The 14,602-nt window shown below is 43.2% G+C and overlaps 1 long non-coding RNA gene across 1 annotated transcript; it reads right to left on the bottom strand.

Moving 5' to 3' along the window:
- Positions 1–11,769: 11,769 nt before the first annotated feature.
- Positions 11,770–13,045, bottom strand: LOC122815154. The gene is made up of 2 exons (XR_006366933.1): positions 12,394–13,045; positions 11,770–12,131 (listed from the first exon to the last, which is right to left on the bottom strand). It is a non-coding gene; the product is annotated as an uncharacterized LOC122815154 (long non-coding RNA).
- Between the last annotated feature and the right edge of the window lie 1,557 nt (positions 13,046–14,602).

Below are 14,602 nucleotides of genomic sequence, written 5' to 3'. Positions count from 1 at the left end.
CATATTTAGGAGCTGTATTACTACTTCTATTATATTTAATATTGCCTTCCCGAGGCCAAGAAAAGATGTTACCTATCATGAAATTAGAAGTTATGTACTCACCATAACGTTCCATCTGAGTAGGTGACTTCATTCGGATGCAACCTGTGGGTATCGGATCCGACCTCGGATCCGAGCCGGCAATTCAAAAGCTTAGGCTCCGAGCTCCTAGCTCCTCCCTCTTACCCATAACCCCTTGCCAAGCCCTGACTGACCTCAGATTGAGTTTGCCTCAAAATACTGACAACAGTACACTAAAACAGCATAAATACTCGCTCTATAAAGGTCAGGGGGATGGAGGGGGGGATGGTTGCATCCGAATGAAGTCACCTACTCAGATGGAACGTTATGGTGAGTACATAACTTCTAAATCTGAAGTAGGCAGACTTCATTCGTCTGCAACCTGTGGGACAGAGTCCCTAGCTACCTGAATCTTGGGCGGCCGTCATGGAAGGATGTTTCGGAGCACCGCTGAGCCAAAGGATGCTCTTCCTCTAGAAACAACATCCACCTTGTAATGAGAAATAAAAGTATGAGGCGAGGCCCAAGTAGCTGCCGCAGATATCATCCAATGATACACGGGACTTAAAGGCGGCTGACGTGGAAACTGCCCTAGTAGAATGAGCCATAACCCTCTGAGGAGCAGGTCTACCTGAAGTGTCATATGCCTGCAGAATACAATTAGCAATCCACTTAGATAGTGTGACTTTAGATACTGCTTTACCCAGAGCAAATTTAGCAAAGGAGACGAACAGCTGATCTGATTTCCTGTGGCCAGCTGTTCTGTTAATATAAAAACGTAATTGTCTATGAACATCCAAGGAATGCAATTTGTATTCTCCTTTGTTTGAGTACTTGGGGAAAAAACACAGGTAAATTGATTGACTGGTTAATATTGGATTCAGAAGAAACCTTCGGAAGAAAAGAAGGATTGGTCCTGAGGCACACCCTATCAGGGAAGAAAGAAAGGTAAGGCTTGACGCACAGAGCCTGAAGCTCAGACACTCTTCTGGCTGAAGTGATAGCTACCAGGAAGGCAGTCTTCCAGGAAAGGTACTTTAAATCAGTAGAAGCTGCAGGCTCGAAGGGAGGAGCAGTAAGGGCTTGCAGAACTAAAGACAAGTCCCAGGGTGGTACAACCTCCTTGACTGGAGGCCTCAACAAAAAAACTCCTTTGAGAAATGTTTTGCATAATTTCGCCGTCATAAGGGGAGCTGTGTCATGACCAATGTGATAATGCGAGATAGCTGCCAATTGTACCTTAATCGTGGAAGAACTAGCCCCTTGATGAAAGAGGTCTGTTAGAAAATCCAGCACCGCTGACATAGGTGCCGAGAAAGGATCCAAAGTTCTCTGTACTGCCCATATAGAGAATCTCTTCCATTTACTCCGATAAACCTGCCTGGTGGAAGGTTTATGAGCTGCCACTAAAATGGCCTTGACTGGTGATGAGATACCGGGAGTCCTAATTAAGGATGGAACTGGAGCAGCCAAGCTGTCAACTTCAGAGTCCGCAGATTGGGAACTGACATTCCCAGAGGGTGGGAGATGAGATCCGAAATTGGATCCAGAATCCAGGGTGGATTGATTTTGTGAGACCATACGAAGGGGAACCAAGGTTGTCGAGGCCAGAATGGGGCAATGAGAATCATTCTGCTCCCCAAACTGTTGGCTTTCTGCAGAAGCCTCTGCATCAGAGGAAGTGGAGGGTAGGCATGAAGGAGACCGGGAGGCCAAGCATGCACCAGAGCATCTCGGGGAACTCCCTGGTGGGAAGCAGAGCGAAGAAATTGTCGCATTTGGCGTTTGAGGGAGAGGCAAAAAGATCGCAACAGGGTTGCCCCCAAACGGCAAAAATCTTCTTCGCTACTTGAGGATTGAGAGACCACTCCTGTGGAGAAAGGATGGTGCGACTGAGCTTGTCCGCAAGGATGTTGGACTTTCCCGGAATGTGCGTTGCTACCAGAAAGCGTTTGGTGGAAATTGCCCATTCCCAGACTCTCATGGCCTCTCGACAAAGGGGGTAAGACCTGGTTCCTCCCTGTTTGTTGATATACCAGACTACCGACATGTTGTCTGTCTGAATCGCAATAGTCCCTGAAGGAAGTGCTTGCAACGCTAGGAGCACCGCCCTCATTTCCAGGACATTTATATGCAATGACGTCTCTGTGGGATTCCACGTGCCTTGGACAATCTTTCCCGCAGAATGCCCCCCCCACCCGAGGCAAGAAGCGTCCGTGGTCACTGTGGCTCGGGAAAATGCAGCGCAAAAAGGTCTCCCTGCCAGGGGCTCCGGAGAAAGAAGCCACCAAAGAAGGGAGTCCCTGCACGCTCTGCTGACCGCAATTGGAGCGTTTAGAGAAGAACAAAGAGGGGACCACTGAACTTGAAGGGTCCATTGAAGAACCCGCATGCGTAAACGGGCATGAATGAGAAGCGGAATAGCTGCCGCCATAGAACCTAGGGCCCTTAGGACCGAAGCTGCAGTTGGAGATGGTTGCATGATCGCTGTCACATGACACTTCAGGCTGGCAATTCTGTCTGGAGTGAGGAAGGCTCGCATTGATCTGGTGTCTAGTCTTCCTCCTATGAAATCTATAATTTGAGTGGGATTCAGAAAAGATTTCTCCCAGTTGATCGTGATGCCCAGCCTTGGGGCTAGTTGAAGAAAGTAATCCCTGGCTGAGCACAGAAGATGCCTTGAGGATGCCGTCAGGAGCCAGTCGTCCAGGTACGGAAAGACCTGTAATCCCTGGAGCCTCAGGTGGGCCGCTACCACCGCTAGCACCTTGGTAAACACCCTGGGGGCTGAGGTGAGACCAAAGGGGAGGACCCTGAACTGATAATGACTGGCTCCCAGCCGGAAGCGAAGAAACCTCCTGGATCGTCTGTCCATCCGAATGTGGTAGTACGCGTCCTTGAGGTCTATGGAGCACATCCAGTCGTTCTCCCTCAAGAGGGGAAGTATAGATTGCAGGGTGACCATCCGGAACTTTTGCTTGGTTACTGACAGGTTCAGCTGGGAAAGGTCTAAGATTGGTCTTAAGTCCCCGTCTTCTTTGGCACCAAAAGAACCTGGAGTAAAACCCTAATCCGGTTTGATCTCGGGGCGCTGGATAGCTCTTTTTCTAGCAGCTGTTCGATTTGGAACAGCTGCCGCCTCCCTTTGGTCGGGTGGAACATCTGGGAGGCTGCGAGATTTGGGAACCTTGAATAGGGGAATTGAATATCCTCTGGATATGACTCGAAGCACCCAACTGTCTGTTGTTATGGACTCCCAAGAAGTCAGGTGCCTCGAAAGACTGCCTCCAGAGACGGACAGCCGGGCAACCCTTCAGGGCTGCTGCGTGGGTCTATCAGAGAAAGGTTCTCTGGACCCAAAGTTGCCAGGAGCCCCCCTGCCTCTAGCACGACGACCTCCCCGTCCTCCTCTGCCACGGAAGGACTGGTTGTCCGGAGCAGGTTGGGACTGCTGCGACTTCCGGAACCACATCTTCTTCTGTCCCTTTTGGTTCTTAGAGAAGGACCTCTGGGGAGCTGAGAAGCGGACTCCGACGGCAGACAGCGTCTTCCCGTCCTTTTCGCTCTGGACTAATGTCTCGCGAACAGTCTTGCCAAACAAGGGCTCTGCAAAATCACAATGGCGGAGCCAGGCCTGTCGCCTCATGACTAGGCCTGCTCCGCTGGCTCTAGCGGCTCCCTCAGTAGCATGAGAAAGCAGCCGCATAGATGTATTGGAAACTGATCTGAGAGTGGCCATTCGGGTGGAGTAAACCTGTTTATCCTCACTCGAGATGGACTCCAGGGGAGATGCAGCGTATTCTTTAATCAGATCCCGCTGCATCCTAATGACATGTGCCATGTAGTTCAGCGCTCTCAAGGAGAAGGTTGCTGAACTAAAAACTCGCTTCCCAATGCGATCCATCGAGGGACTCCTTGCCCGGAGGATGCAGGGAGGGAGCCTCGTGGGCCAATTGCCTCTGCGTGGCTGCAGCCATCATCATGGCATCTACTGGGGACCCTTACTCCAGTGGGTGCGGTCCGGGAGGGAAAGAATGCGGTCCGGGCGCTTAGGGATAGGCTCAATGGTGTCCGGATCCTTCCACGCCCTGATGGAAATAAGATCCACCCGAAGGGCAGCAGGAGGGCACACCCAACAGGTAGAAGGGCCCGCCTCCAATGCCTCCAAGAACACAGACTCGTCCGAAGTAGCCTTGGGGCAGACCACCCCCTGATCCTTAACATCTCCATGATGTCTCCAAATGAGGCGTCCTCAGGGGTGACCTAGGGAGCCTTCCCTTCATCCAAGTCTGTGTCTTCAGTGACGGACTCAGGGGAGTCCATGTGCCTCGCTTTGCACTTACGCTTCCGAGGTACTTCATCGGGGGGGCTGTCCGAGGAGTACTCTTCAGCAGTTGGATGTTCCAAGGGAACCACTTGGGACATCGAGGCGGGCTGTCCCTGGGACCGGCTGGTGGGGGCCTGGCCCAACTGCAATGGAGTGCGGGATGGAGCCGTGGCAGGGACCGGGGGTCCGGATGTCCTCAACAGTGCCCTTTCCACTACGTCGAAAGCCGAGGGGGAGCCAGCTTCTCTAAGCCCCGAGAGCCGACCCCCACTCGGATCCGACGCACGGATCGGAGTCGGAGCCGAAACCGTCGGATCCGAGAGACCGGTGTGCTCCGACCTGGATGGAGCCGAAGACACACCAGCTCCCTCAGATTCGAGGCTCGGCCCTCGGCTCCGAGAGGTCGGGTCCGAAGTACCCGAAGCACTCAAGGGATGGCGGATCCGACCCACCCCCGGATCCAAATCTGCCCGGCGCCGACAGCTCCGAACCCGTGGTATGGGTCGGAGAAGGAGCCAAGGGGGCGAAAAAAGGGGTCGAAGCCCCTCCCGGATGGGGGGGGGGGCTAGGAGCACTCCCATTTGCATTTGGGCCTGGATGAATTTCCTCATCATCCGGTCCATATCAGCTTCACTCATTGAAAATGTTGACCTGGTGGAGGCCACCGAAGCGGACCTAGAGAGCTGCCTCGGAGACCTCCTAGAAGGGCTAGCCTCCTCCTCCTCGGGTCCAGGAGAGAACCGAGGGGAGTGGAGCCGAGGAGGAGGAAAGCTAGAAGGCACAGGGGAGGCCCGCTTAGATGGAGGAGCCGAACTGGAAGTTTCGGCTCTTCGCTTGTGGTGCCTCTCCCTGTGCCTCTCCTTCTTCTCTCTCTCCCTAGAGGATTCCTTCCCCTCCGGCAACTTAGAGGGAGGTTGAGTCCCAGCCGGAGGGGGAGAACCCACAGCAACAGGTTGCTGAGTGGAAGGGGCAGAGGCCGAAGCGGTATCTGGAGGTAAAAGACCCGCCAGCACCAACTTCGACCTCCGCTCCCTCAAAGCCCGGGGGTTGAACCCTGCACAAATGGTACAACCAGATGACAGGTGTTCAACCCCCAAGCATTTAACGCACCGAGTGTGGCCATCCGCTGGGGACAGCTTATGGCCACACTCGGTACATTTCGAGAAAACAGCCTTATGGGCTTCAGACATCACAACCCTAAGGCCTAACACAAAACACACACAAACAAACTACGCAAAACCCGAGAAAATTAAATAAAAGAGAGAGGAAAGCCTAAACACACTCAACACTAACTATATCAAGAACTAAAATAAAGATTTTTAAAACTTTTTCTGTCAAAAAATTCTTTCTTATCTTCACCAACGCCAGGAGCTCTGGAATTCCGTACCTACTTGAAAAGCGGCAAACGAAATCTGAGGTCAGTCAGGGCTTGGCAAGGGGTTATGGGTAAGAGGGAGGAGCTAGGAGCTCGGAGCCTAAGCTTTTGAATTGCCGGCTCGGATCCGAGGTCGGATCCGATACCCACAGGTTGCAGACGAATGAAGTCTGCCTACTTCAGATTCATTGATATCACAAAAGAGCTTTCGCTTCTTGGTAGCTTCCATCCTGGAATCAAGTAGCTGCATTCTCTCAACCATACGCTGGTAGTTTTCTGACAAACTCGCAAAAGCAGGCATAGCCACCAGGTCATTCTCAAGTACTACAATCTCCTTCTTAAGTTCTTCTTCAATAGCCAGAAAATGGTCGTTCATAAGACACATATAGTCTATGCCCAATTTAATATTTAATTGCTGCCATTTTTTAAGGAGCTCTGGGTAGGTGTTCCCATAAGAGGGCATCTTAAGGATTCTCAGCCCCCTAGGAACAATACCTCTATCAATATAGGCAAGAAAGCTGAAGCGCTGCCATTGCAAGCGCTTAAAAGTATTAGTTTTCCTTTCCAATAGTTGTAGAGACCTATTAAAGTCCAAAATCACATCCTGAGCAGGTGTAGGTATGTCTGCAGGTATGTTACTGACATCTTCGGCAACAGTTAACAGAGGATTAGTCTCAATGTTAATAAGAGACTTAATAGAGACCGTTGAGTTTGCCATGTAGAGCAGAAAAGGCTGCCAAAAAGACCCTACTAGTGGGAAATCCTGTGAGATGGCAAATAGACAATAGCCAGAAAACAAATGCCAACTCTCAATGCACAAAAGAGGTCTAAAAAGTCACATGACCCCATTTTGCCTATAGGAATATGAGAACCCTTAAAAGTGTTCTCTTATAAAGATTTCCTCACCAATAACAAGATGCAACTTTCTGGTGGCATAGGTACGCGCAAATGCTTTAACTGCTCATGCTGTGATGATATCGTTGATGAGGATATAGGTATGTTTGAACATCCAGTAAGTAGGAAAATGTTTAAGTTTAACGTAACGGCAACATGTGCAACTACTCATGTGGTCTATTTAGCCTCCTGTGTGGGATGTGATTCGTTCTATGTAGGCAAAACCACACGCAAGTTTAAAGAAAGGATCACAGAACATAAGTCTGAGATCAGGAGATGTGTGGACACGAATGCTTTATACAGACATAGACTGGAGTGTGGCCAGCAACATAAGTTTAGGGTTATAGATCATGTACAACCCTCTCCAAGAGGTGGGGATATAAATAACAAACTGGAAATTAAAGAATATGGATGGGTAGTTAGGCTGGCAAGTGATTTAGCCCCCGGTCTAAATAGCATGGTTAGCCTTAAACCAATTTTGGTTAAGCTTAGTAAGTCTAGACTATGAGATGTATTTTATTTTATTATTTTTATATTTTCATATTTTTATTTTCATATTTTTATATTTTTATTTTTATTCACATGTGCATACACCTTGTAGGTTGTTATATACAGATTCTTGATATCATCTAGACTTAAATATTGTGTTTTATTTTTCATGTGATGATGTTTGGATTAAGTCATGTGATTTTTTGGCTGTCGGTCATGTGACTTTTTAGACCTATATATACTGTGCAAGTACTTTTGAATTTTTAGTATTGATGAAGGATTGTATCCGAAAGCTCTGCTCTTTGTATTAAAGTGGTTTTTCTACTGAGAGTTTGTTTTGTAAATAACAGGTACCACATCATTATAAATTTTAAAATACATAAGGGTTATATTACTATGACAGCTACTAACTAGGGCAGGACCAGCTCGAATGTCAGACTGATGGGGGAAGGGATGTGAATTTAACATGTGTACCAGTAACACTGATTTACAGCACAATAAACCACTCCCTTGCATGATAAAAAGTTTATATGCATATTTAGAAAGCTTGTGACGAAACAATTACTCTGTTATTTTTGTTTTACTTGGATCGCTGTCTGTGTACTTAAAGGATTTACGACTGGAAACAAACTGCCTGCCTTGCTTGGATTACTTTCGAATAGTTAGTAAGTCTGTACAATATTTCAAATTATATTTCTTTTATTATTTTTTTAACTTAAGATGAGTTTAAATTCGCTACTTCTAGTACTATTGTCTGATCTGATTAATATACAGTGACTAACTAGAGATATATGGACTGAAAATCTTCCACACAGAGAAGTTTCTTGCACCGTTTTGCAGAATTACGAAATCCAAACATGCCCTTACCGAAATAATAACAGTTGATTAACTTAATGAAAAAAGGGGTTGTATAGTTTGGTAAAGGGCATTCTTCGGTAATGTAGTTGTCCATATCAGATGCTATGTAGCTTTCACTTCTATAAGATACTATACACAATTACCTTCTTCACAGTAGTCACTTCTATAAGATACTATACACAATTACCTTCTTCACAGTAGTCACTTCTATAAGATACTATACACAATTACCTTCTTCACAGTAGTCACTTCTATAAGATACTATACACAATTACCTTCTTCACAGTAGTCACTTCTATAAGATACTATACACAATTACCTTCTTCACAGTAGTCACTTCTATAAGATACTATACACAATTACCTTCTTCACAGTAGTCACTTCTATAAGATACTATACACAATTACCTTCTTCACAGTAGTCACTTCTATAAGATACTATACACAATTACCTTCTTCACAGTAGTCACTTCTATAAGATACTATACACAATTACCTTCTTCACAGTAGTCACTTCTATAAGATACTATACACAATTACCTTCTTCACAGTAGTCACTTCTATAAGATACTATACACAATTACCTTCTTCACAGTAGTCACTTCTATAAGATACTATACACAATTACCTTCTTCACAGTAGTCACTTCTATAAGATACTATACACAATTACCTTCTTCACAGTAGTCACTTCTATAAGATACTATACACAATTACCTTCTTCACAGTAGTCACTTCTATAAGATACTATACACAATTACCTTCTTCACAGTAGTCACTTCTATAAGATACTATACACAATTACCTTCTTCACAGTAGTCACTTCTATAAGATACTATACACAATTACCTTCTTCACAGTAGTCACTTCTATAAGATACTATACACAATTACCTTCTTCACAGTAGTCACTTCTATAAGATACTATACACAATTACCTTCTTCACAGTAGTCACTTCTATAAGATACTATACACAATTACCTTCTTCACAGTAGTCACTTCTATAAGATACTATACACAATTACCTTCTTCACAGTAGTCACTTCTATAAGATACTATACACAATTACCTTCTTCACAGTAGTCACTTCTATAAGATACTATACACAATTACCTTCTTCACAGTAGTCACTTCTATAAGATACTATACACAATTACCTTCTTCACAGTAGTCACTTCTATAAGATACTATACACAATTACCTTCTTCACAGTAGTCACTTCTATAAGATACTATACACAATTACCTTCTTCACAGTAGTCACTTCTATAAGATACTATACACAATTACCTTCTTCACAGTAGTCACTTCTATAAGATACTATACACAATTACCTTCTTCACAGTAGTCACTTCTATAAGATACTATACACAATTACCTTCTTCACAGTAGTCACTTCTATAAGATACTATACACAATTACCTTCTTCACAGTAGTCACTTCTATAAGATACTATACACAATTACCTTCTTCACAGTAGTCACTTCTATAAGATACTATACACAATTACCTTCTTCACAGTAGTCACTTCTATAAGATACTATACACAATTACCTTCTTCACAGTAGTCACTTCTATAAGATACTATACACAATTACCTTCTTCACAGTAGTCACTTCTATAAGATACTATACACAATTACCTTCTTCACAGTAGTCACTTCTATAAGATACTATACACAATTACCTTCTTCACAGTAGTCACTTCTATAAGATACTATACACAATTACCTTCTTCACAGTAGTCACTTCTATAAGATACTATACACAATTACCTTCTTCACAGTAGTCACTTCTATAAGATACTATACACAATTACCTTCTTCACAGTAGTCACTTCTATAAGATACTATACACAATTACCTTCTTCACAGTAGTCACTTCTATAAGATACTATACACAATTACCTTCTTCACAGTAGTCACTTCTATAAGATACTATACACAATTACCTTCTTCACAGTAGTCACTTCTATAAGATACTATACACAATTACCTTCTTCACAGTAGTCACTTCTATAAGATACTATACACAATTACCTTCTTCACAGTAGTCACTTCTATAAGATACTATACACAATTACCTTCTTCACAGTAGTCACTTCTATAAGATACTATACACAATTACCTTCTTCACAGTAGTCACTTCTATAAGATACTATACACAATTACCTTCTTCACAGTAGTCACTTCTATAAGATACTATACACAATTACCTTCTTCACAGTAGTCACTTCTATAAGATACTATACACAATTACCTTCTTCACAGTAGTCACTTCTATAAGATACTATACACAATTACCTTCTTCACAGTAGTCACTTCTATAAGATACTATACACAATTACCTTCTTCACAGTAGTCACTTCTATAAGATACTATACACAATTACCTTCTTCACAGTAGTCACTTCTATAAGATACTATACACAATTACCTTCTTCACAGTAGTCACTTCTATAAGATACTATACACAATTACCTTCTTCACAGTAGTCACTTCTATAAGATACTATACACAATTACCTTCTTCACAGTAGTCACTTCTATAAGATACTATACACAATTACCTTCTTCACAGTAGTCACTTCTATAAGATACTATACACAATTACCTTCTTCACAGTAGTCACTTCTATAAGATACTATACACAATTACCTTCTTCACAGTAGTCACTTCTATAAGATACTATACACAATTACCTTCTTCACAGTAGTCACTTCTATAAGATACTATACACAATTACCTTCTTCACAGTAGTCACTTCTATAAGATACTATACACAATTACCTTCTTCACAGTAGTCACTTCTATAAGATACTATACACAATTACCTTCTTCACAGTAGTCACTTCTATAAGATACTATACACAATTACCTTCTTCACAGTAGTCACTTCTATAAGATACTATACACAATTACCTTCTTCACAGTAGTCACTTCTATAAGATACTATACACAATTACCTTCTTCACAGTAGTCACTTCTATAAGATACTATACACAATTACCTTCTTCACAGTAGTCACTTCTATAAGATACTATACACAATTACCTTCTTCACAGTAGTCACTTCTATAAGATACTATACACAATTACCTTCTTCACAGTAGTCACTTCTATAAGATACTATACACAATTACCTTCTTCACAGTAGTCACTTCTATAAGATACTATACACAATTACCTTCTTCACAGTAGTCACTTCTATAAGATACTATACACAATTACCTTCTTCACAGTAGTCACTTCTATAAGATACTATACACAATTACCTTCTTCACAGTAGTCACTTCTATAAGATACTATACACAATTACCTTCTTCACAGTAGTCACTTCTATAAGATACTATACACAATTACCTTCTTCACAGTAGTCACTTCTATAAGATACTATACACAATTACCTTCTTCACAGTAGTCACTTCTATAAGATACTATACACAATTACCTTCTTCACAGTAGTCACTTCTATAAGATACTATACACAATTACCTTCTTCACAGTAGTCACTTCTATAAGATACTATACACAATTACCTTCTTCACAGTAGTCACTTCTATAAGATACTATACACAATTACCTTCTTCACAGTAGTCACTTCTATAAGATACTATACACAATTACCTTCTTCACAGTAGTCACTTCTATAAGATACTATACACAATTACCTTCTTCACAGTAGTCACTTCTATAAGATACTATACACAATTACCTTCTTCACAGTAGTCACTTGTTGACATATCAAGTTTCACTTTTAGTACAAGTAGACAATTATTTACACGCTTTTATTTATTTACTTCATTTTGCAATTTCCTATTAGTGTGTATGCTGACTGCACTTTACTGTTAGAAATGGCTATATTTATTGGGTTACAAATATGAATGTGGAGAGACTTTTAGTAGTCTAGATGTTAGATAGTGAGTGGTTGGTTCAGATGATTGGCTGATAGAAATCAATGTGCCAAGCAAGCAATCTATGAGGTGAGCATAACAGACACACATTAAGGAGACAGGACGTGAGGGCTAGCTTAAAGAAGTTTAATGTTTTATGTTCTTTTACTATACAACATAATCTATTCCAGAGTCTGGAGATGTCGATGGAGTTAAACAGCACCATCATGAGAGCTGTTGGACCTTAGTGTTTCTATGAAACCCGCCCTTAGGAATAGGCGGGTTTTTTATTGGTTGATGAGTTTTTTAAATATTCTAACAGAGTGAGATGTTTTATCTGAAGAAGGGTTGTTACCCGAAAGCGCTCATCTAGTATTCTGCTGTTTTAATAAACTGTGAAGATTTGGAAGATTTAGCAGTGTTCAGCCGTGTTTTTTGGATTTTTTCTATAGTTCTGCTTGGTTGGACTTCAGCGAGGCACAGAACATTTTTTGGATTGTTGGACCTTAGTGTTTGACTTAGGAGTTAATCTTGAGATGTTAGTTGTGTAAATGTGGGATACAAGTGGAGGAGGTTTGCTAAGGGTGGGCATTTGTGATGGAAATATGGCAACTGAAGGGACACCAGGGTTGCATGTGCAAAAATGGAAAAAAGGATTATGGATGGCTATGGTATCTTGTTATGTTGTTTGCAGTCATGTATAGTGAAGGCTGTTGGGGAGATTTAGCCACTGTAGGTGGAATAAGGTGCTACAGTAATGAGTCTTATATGGTGTGTGTGTGCGCGTGTGTAACAAATCTTACAACCTTATTGTGATAGTTTTACTTTTTATAGCTGAACAGAGTAGAGGTTGGTTAGAATAGGGGGTGCATAGATGGAGCCAGGAGGTAAGTAGGAGATGACTGCTGTAATACCACCAGTGTTAGGAAGTGTTTAGCTTGGAGTAGGAGGCCAAGTATACAGTGGCATAGTTGATGTGGAGGTCAAATTTGTTTTTTGGAATCAGTGATGCATTTTACATGGGAGACTGCTTCAGTTTTAGCTTTATCTGAAGATGTGCTACAAAATGGATTTGGAAAACGGGCTCTCTGCATTGTAAATTGAGAAGCAAGCAGGGAACTGTGTAGTTTTTAACAGTAGGGCCTAGGAACAGAGTATTGGGCATATAAAAAGAAACAAAAAGCGTGCTTGTAACTCATACCTGCACATGCTGCCCCTAGGCATCTGCTTTACTGGTTTAGCCCCGCTTCGCCCGCTCCGCTCCCCACCCTGTCTCCATATTCCACCTGCCCCTGGTAGTACTACGTTTATAGTACCACTGGCAAGCCCCCTTAATTAGCTAACCAACTACACGTGCTCCTAGAACCTAGCAAACCCCTAGCACAATAATACACCCTCTATCCACCCCACTATCCATATTAACCCACCCATAGCTATTCTATTCTCTCTAATCTTTTATCCACCGCACACACTCAACACAGACCCTACCCTAGTAATTTACTATGACTGCAGCTAAAACTATAAATGCTGCTACCCTTAGTACCCCTGCTATTCATTCCTTTTCACCTAAGCTCATAGGTTCATAGGTTCATAGGTTCATAGGTTCATACTAGGCTATCTGCCCGAGGGCATTTACAAGCCTAGCCCATAGTTTTGTGGCTTACGCCACCCCTTTAGTATGGGGAACTATACCCATTATTTTGCTGTGCCTCTGTTGAGCAGTGACACTGAGGTAATCCCTGGGGTATATCTGCGATCTCCCATCCATTGGTCAAGATTTCTCTTGAACAAGGCCAGCGAGGTGCTCTGCCTCACATATACCGGGATTTTATTCCACAGCATAGGGAGTCTTTGGGTGATGAATCTATCCCTCCAGCCTATTAATAGCCGTGTCGAGGTTTAAGTCTCCCGCCTTGTGGCTCTGACGGATCTAGATTTTTGAGGTGAAGCATATTCATCAAATCTGGGTTTGACATGGCCTTGTATGTTAGGCAAAGGTCACCTCTGAGCCTGAATAGAGCTGGAGTTCTTTCAGTCGGGCAGCATAGGACAGATGTTTGAGACCCTTTATCCTTTTGGTGAGGAACTTTTGTGGCCTCTCCAGCTGCTGCAAGTGTCGGGTCAGATACATTCCGAATGGGGCATTGTACTCAATCATTGGTCTGATGAGTGATGGGTATATGAGACTATGACCTCCCTTGATCTAGATGAGAATCCCTTCATGATAAGGTGGGCAATGTAGAAGGTCTTCCTAACTACTTTAGCTACATGGGTGTCGAATGACAGACTACTATCAACCTGGGTCCCCAGGTCCCTGATAACTTCTTCTATGCTCAGTGAATTGCCACCTATTTGGTAGCTAGGGGTAACCTTGTTTTTCCCGAAGGGTATGACTATGCATTTTTTGGCATTTAACTTTAGGCCATGGCTCTGGCACCAGTTATCCGTTTCTGTGAGACCCTTCTGAAGGATATCTGTGTCAGATGTGTTTTCTACTATGGCGCCCAGTTTGCAGTCATCTGCAAACTTTGTCAGCCATAACCCTCCTGTGTTTGCTTGTACTTGAAAAGTAGATGCCAAACAAGAGTGGGCCCAGGACTGAGCCCTGTGGTACACCACTTGTGACAGGCTTTGAGTCTGACATGGCGCCAGCAACTCTGACCCTGTGGGTTCTGTCACTCAGCCAGTTTGCAACCCATCTTGTGATGTATGGG

This window comes from Protopterus annectens, chromosome 11.part0, assembly GCF_019279795.1.
Source record: "Protopterus annectens isolate FY-2018-M chromosome 11.part0, PAN1.0, whole genome shotgun sequence".
NCBI lineage: Eukaryota > Metazoa > Chordata > Ceratodontiformes > Protopteridae > Protopterus > Protopterus annectens.
Note: the sequence above shows the minus strand (reverse complement) of the source record. Positions and strands in the feature narration are given on the sequence as shown.